This window comes from Electrona antarctica, assembly GCF_951216825.1.
Source record: "Electrona antarctica genome assembly, contig: SUPER_24_unloc_2, whole genome shotgun sequence".
Lineage (NCBI taxonomy): Eukaryota > Metazoa > Chordata > Actinopteri > Myctophiformes > Myctophidae > Electrona > Electrona antarctica.
In genome coordinates this window covers 431198-438291 of record NW_027638774.1, presented here as the reverse complement: position 1 = coordinate 438291, position 7094 = coordinate 431198, and positions in this window count along the sequence as shown.

Below are 7094 nucleotides of genomic sequence, written 5' to 3'. Positions count from 1 at the left end.
CCGTTTCGTCAGCAATTGAGTAACTAACTACCATAATGAATCACTATAAAAACTGGAAATGGCTATAATTCTGACACATAATTGTACATTATGTGTTGTTTCTATATGATTTTTATGTGCTGAATCCATTTCTGCCGTATGCCGAGTGATACGACTCAGTCACCATTTCGTCAGAAATTGAGTAATTACCATAATTAATTACTAAAACTGGAAATTGGCTATAATTCTGATACCTTGTACTTAATTTGTTGTTTCTATATGATTTGTATGTGCTAGATCCACATGCTGCACATATGTGCAGCATATGTGCGTGCGTGCGTGCGTGTGTGTAGGGATCAGGCACCATCTTCCTCAGGAGAACCAAAAGCCTACTCGATGATTCATGCTCCTACAAACACGAGAACTATTCTCCATCAGCAACCATCAATCATGCTACTCATATGTGTGCCATGGGCAAGTGCACACGCACGCACGCACGCACGCACGCACGCACGCACGCACGTACGCACACACACACACACACATGTACACACACTACACACACTACACACAACACACACACACTATTAAAGATGGAGTGCCGTGCCGTGAAGTAGAGCCCTAATAATAATAATATCTGGGACTTATATAGCGCTTTTCTAATAAATAAAAGACACTTTACATGTGTGGGGGCCGGGGGGGGGACATGATAAAATGACAACTTTATTAGAAAAATAAGTAAAATAAGAATAAAACCAATAAAAAACAGCACATGTAACAAGTTATAAACACATTAGCTAGGGAATGCTATTCTGAACAGGTGAGTTTTCAGTGCGGTTTTGTGTGAGGGGGCATCTCGGGTGTGTTTGGGGAGGGCATTCCAGAGGGTAGTGGCGGCCACAGAGAAGGCCCTGTCGCCCCAGGTTTTGAGCCTGATCTTCTTGAGGATCACAAGGAGGCCGGCATCGCTGGACCTGAGGGAGCGGGATGGTGCGTGTGGCTCGAGGAGGGCGGAGAGGTAGGGGGGAGCCAGGTTGTGCAGTGACTTGTAGGTGGTGAGAAGTGCTTTGAATTCAATTCTGTGTTTGATGGGGAGCCAGTGGAGGTCACAGAGGACTGGAGTGATATGGTCTCTGGAGCGGGTGAGGTGAGGTGAGCAGGCGGGGAGCTGAGTTTTGGACGTATTGTAGTTTGTTGAGGGTTTTTGCATAGAGGATGCTGTTGCAGTAGTCCAGTCGGGATGAGATGAAGGCGTGAATGAGGGTTTCGGCAGATGAGGGTGTCAGGGAGGGGCGGAGACGGGCGGTGTTTTTGAGGTGAAAGAATGCTGTTTTAGTGATGTGGTTTACATGGGGGAGGAATGAGAGGGTAGGGTCGAAGATGACACCTAGGTTGCGGATGCGTGTGGAGGTAGTGACAAGGGAGCCGTCGATGGTGAGTGAGAAGTCCTGGGTGGAGCGGGTGAGGGAGTCGGGGGCCGATGATGATTATTTCAGATTTGCTACAGTTGAGTTTTAGGAAGTTTTGTTGCATCCAGGTTTTTATGTCTGTGAGGCAGGTAGTGAGGGTGGAGTGGGTGGAAGAGAACATCCATCTAGGAGTGCAACGGTTAATCCAACTAATACAGTGGTTTTCAAAGCTTTTTCATATGAAGGCCCATAATTTTTTCAGCTTTTGAGCCACGGATTACCATTTGATGACATTAGATTTGCATTTTGTTATCGTTGGATAGGATTTTGTCCACAATTCCATTCTCCAATTATGTAGACTTTCTTGTAAATTAAGTAATGCAGATGTTTAACAAACATTTGAGAGCATAAATCGAAACCAAATTGCTTTCATCTTACACTCTCAAAAGTTAAAGAACTAATAAGGGTCCATTCCGTTACAAACTCTCCATCATTTAGCTGGGGACCACCTAGAACCCCCTCAAGGACCACTGGTGGTCCCCGGACCACTGGTTGAAAACCACTGAACTATTACATTTAAATTATTATGAGAAATAATTGTTAATGGAATACTGACAATTGGAAATGTCAGTATACATCTTCCCAATGAAAAAAAAAAAAAAGAATGAAAAAAAAATCTAAAACTCGTACAAGGCAGAGTTCGATGCGTTTTGAGCTTGTAGATTAGCTATTTTAACAAGTCGCACACAACAACTTAGTATAACAGGGCGATGTCGTTAATCAATTTGAGAAATAAAAACAATCCCTGAGCTACGGCTCGGAATTGGTTAGTGGTTAATTTAATAATTTGTTAATATTAATGTTAAATTAAATGTTATTAAATGAGTTCTAATAAACTAACAGTGCCTGAAGAAAAGAGACTGTTTGTTCACCATTGTGCAAAGGGAAAATAGTAATAAAAGATAGATAAAGTGGGTTGTACCGGAAGAAGTGTTCCCCTGTGACTGCTGGTTTTCCAGAGAAAGGGCGCTTTCACACCCAAAACTAATTGTGCTGACCATGGTAGTGCTGTGCTTAACTGACCAACCAACTTGCCTGATCTCAACCTCATAGAAAATGTGTTATTTTAATTATTAGTAGTTCTCTATCGTATCAGAGACCATCTCTCCACCCAACATATTTCATATGTAAGGGGAATGTCCCCACTTCACTTGTGACGTGGATATCTCTTTAAGACACACCAGTTGTACTGGCACGCACGGGTATATAAGGCCCAGGTGTGCGTGATTACACTGATTTTTTGATCTCCACTAGTCACCAGACAGACATGGCGTCTCGACAGCAGAGAAGCTAACAGCTACATACAGCAGATTCTTCTGAATTATTGGTTTCTGTTTTCTTTTCTTTAAAAATACTTAATTTAAATGAATACGGGTTGGAATAGAGACCGGATAGACCCACCGCAGGTTGCGGGTAGAGGGCCGGCGTGACATTCGCCCCTCTCAGGGTTGTCTCATTCAATTCAACTCGTTTGTAATCTGACAGGGTAACCAGCCAAAAAAACACCATTACAGGCGTATTGTTGACTGTCTGTCGACCTCCGGGGAGGGACACAGCAGGACAAGCGGCTCGGTAACCCTTGCTAAAGGCAGCGGAATAGAGCTCTATACGGGTGTATTGTTGGCGTAGCGTCAATTCACACATCCGTGGGGCATATTCCGTGGGCTGGAGTTGACCTGCGGTGGCGCAGCGAAACAACAGTCCTGCCAGGCCAGTATTGAACACAGCACAACACAGTCGTATTGTCGCCGGGGCGACTTCCGCGTCTGTAGCGCTGTTACTTTGCTCGCCTCGTGAGAGAGAGCTCGCTTGAGTGTATTGCGGCCATAAAACCGTTCACGCACTCCGGCGTAGACTACGTGGTGGAACCCGTGCGGACGGTGGAAGCCACGGAGCAAGCGTATCCTCCGAAATTTCCCAAAACAAACTCCACACAGCAGTGTGGACAGATAGCAGTGACGCGCAGGGAATCCCGGGTGACGTCACGGAGCCCAGGGTAGCCGTTCCTACTACACTGAAGTCCCCCCCCCCCAAACGGTGGAAAACACAGCTACGCTGTGTGTAGACACACATATATATATATATATATATACATATGTGTATATATACGTGTAGATATATATATATAGAGAGAGAGAGAGTTGTGTGCATATAAGTAATAGGCACATAGCATATATATATATATATATATACTATACTATAAAAATATATATAGTCAATTAATTGATTCATATATTTATATATATATATACACAAAAAAAATGGAATGGAACCAGTAGGCTCCTGTGTCAAATGTGGGGTGCGTATGCCCCCAGAGGACGGCCATGAGGAGTGTGTGTCCTGTCTAGGCCCTGCTCATGCTATGACAGCACAGGGGGACCCTACCTCCTGTATGAACTGCTTTATTCTGCCAGCCAGAGCCAGAGAGGCTAGGTGCCTCTTGTTTAAAAGACAGAGAGGAAAGAGCACAGCAGTGTCCCTACCTGCCCAACAGGTTAAGCGTCCCAGAGGGGAAGGGCTGGGGGGGCCGAGCTCCGCCCCTTTAAGCTTCACCACTCAGCCAGTTGAAGACTGGCCTGAAGACGACGAAAATAACTACGACGATGACGACCTAGAGGTCGACGTCGAGGAATTTCAGGAGGAGGAGCCCCTGGCCTCCGCTCAGCTACAGGCCGAGCCAGGAGAGGAAGAGAGCAGTGAGCGCCCTGCCATGATCATTATGGGGCTGGTAGAAAGGGCATCGAAGGCCCTGGGGGTCGTTGCCAAACCGGGTGGGACAGCCCCTGTCCCCTCGCTCTTTGATGATGAGGGGGAGACTACAAGGGCCCCCTTCTCAGTACCTATCCTCGATGACTTTGAGAAGTTGGTTCAGGGACAGTGGAAGGATCCCAACATGCCCCTCCGCCTCACCAGGGTGGGCAAACTGCTCTCTACCACCGAGAGTCCGGAGAACATCGGCTGTGGCGAGCAGCTGCCCAATGTGGACGGGGCCTTGGCCGCTTTAATCCTGCCCTCCAATTCTGTGCTGGGCGTAGCAGGTACCCCCAGCCGAAACTGTAAAATAATGGACAATTTACTGACTAGGATGCATAGGGCCATGGCTGCCCAGGCGAAATTAGCCAACACAGGGGCCATCTTGTCGCTATATCAGCGCAAGCTCATGCGGGACATAGGCAACGAGATTAGCCCAGACCTTCTGGTAGAGCTGAGGCATCTCGCCAACATACTCCCCAAACTGTTCAGAGAACAGGGGGTGGCAGCGGGCAAAGCCATGGCAGTCTTCTGGCAAGTAAGGCGCCATCTACTGCTATCCCAGTCTGGGAAACTGCCGAAGGAGGACCGAGAGTGTCTGAGGAAGCTGCCCATCGAGCCATTTTCCCTGTTTGGCCAAACGGCCAGCGACCGGCTGCAGCAAGCTCAGGAGGCACGTAAATGTGCACAGGAGGCATCTCGTGCCTACGGCCACCGCAGGGGTGTGTATAGGCCACCAGCAGCCGCTAGTAGCACAGCACAGGCTAAGGGCCATCAGCGACCCGCTGAGGACTTGAGAACCTTTCTGGACGCCGCCAGGCAGACTAATAGAAAGCGCGGTGGTCGGCGCGGTGGCGGAGGTCGGGGCCGAGCCCCCCGACGGCCACCGCCTTCTTCCTGACGCCAGCCGGGACCCGGCTCACCACCTGGTCCCTGCAGCCCGTCACAGAGCCTGGGTAGCTCTTGCCGCGGACCCCTGGGTGGTCTCCACCATGACCCGGGGCTACCGGCTTCAGTTTGCCCGGACTCCCCCCCTCACGAGATCGGGGATGGTCACATCTGTGTTCGACTCCCATCACATGGGGGTACTACGGGCGGAGGTCTCTACCCTCCTGGCAAAGAGAGTGATCAGGGAGGTAGAGCCAGAGGATCAGCGGGCTGGGTTCTACTCCCGCTATTTTCTCACCCCCAAGAAGGATGGGAACCTCAGATCAATACTGGACCTCAGGGGCCTGAACCAGTTTCTTCGGCCTCTGAGGTTCAAGATGCTGACAATTCCCAGAGTGAAGCAGGCGATCCGGGCAGGCGACTGGTTCGCCACAATATACCTCAAGGACGCCTATTTTCAAATCCCCATATGGCACGGGCACTGGCGCTTCCTGAGATTCAACTTCGAAGACAAGACATACGAATTCTGCGTCCTCCCCTTCGGGATCTCGCTAGCCCCGCGCACCTTTACGAGGTGCATGGACGCAGTCCTGGGGCCTCTCCGGCGAGAAGGACTCAGAATTCTGAATTATCTCGACGATTGGCTTGTTTGCGCCAAGTCACAGGAGATATGTCACCGCCACGTAACCCGACTCCTGGAGCACATTCAGGGTCTAGGGCTACGTCTCAATCACGAGAAGAGCAGGTTAGAGCCATGCCAGGCTGTGCAGTTCCTCGGCATGGTTGTGGACTCCAGACTCGCCACTGTGTCCCTGACAGAGGGGCGACAGCAGGCTCTCATGGCCTGTCTCTCCCTCTTCTCCCCGGGAGACAGAGTCACCTGGAGAATGTGCCTGCGAGTCTTGGGACTGATGGCAGCGACAGTCCAAATAGTTCCTTTGGCCCTCCTCTATATGCGCCCGGCACAGAGGTACCTCCTCGGCCTGGGGCTGCATCCACAGCGACAGCTGCAGGCCAAGGTGCAAGTCACCCGCAGGCTGCAGTCAGCACTTCGCTGGTGGAAATGCCCAGGCAATCTGGCCAGAGGGAGCAGGCTGGGCCCAGTGACGCGGCGCCTGCTAGTGTCAGCAGACGCGTCCCTGGGCGGCTGGGGGGCGGTGCACCAGGGCGCAGGAATCGGGGGCCGCTGGAGCGGTCAGTGGACTTCCCAGCACATCAACGTCCTGGAGCTGAAAGCAGCCCAACTCGCTCTACAGGGGTTCCTGCATCACCTACAAGGCCACCACGTGCTGCTGAGGACAGACAGCATGGTAGCAGCAGCTTATATCAACAGGCAGGGAGGCCTCGGCTCCCCTCGCCTCTGCAGACTTGCACACAACCTGTGGGAGTGGGCATTCCCTCGCCTGCTGTCCCTCAGAGCAATACAGGTGCCGGGACTGGACAATCAGGCAGCGGATTGCCTGTCCAGAGACGGCCCGAGCCCGGGGGAGTGGAGACTCCACCCAGAGGTGGTGGCAGAGATCGGGTGCCGCTTTGGGGCACCAGTAGCAGACCTGTTCGCATCCAGAGAATCGACTCACTGCACCCTGTTCTCCTCCATAGGAAGGGACAGCCCTCCCCTCGGCACGGACGCCTTGGCCCAGAGATGGCCCCAAGGCCTACTATATGCTTTTCCCCCCTTCGGCCTCCTCCCTCCCCTCCTACAGAGAGTGTGGGAGGAGGAAGTTCAGATGGTCCTGATAGCCCCACACTGGCCTCACATGGTCTGGTTCTCAGACATCCCGTCACTGGTCTGCGGGAAACCGTGGGAGCTCCCAACCCGGAGGGATCTGCTCTCACAAGCTCAGGGGACTCTGTTCCACCCCTTCCCCCAAGGACTTCGGCTTTGGGCCTGGCCCCTGAGAGGGCCGGCTTCCTAGCAATGGGCTTGCCGCACACAGTGGTGCGGACTCTGCAGGGAGCAAGGGCACCATCAACCAGGGCTGCATACTCGTACAGGTGGAGGAT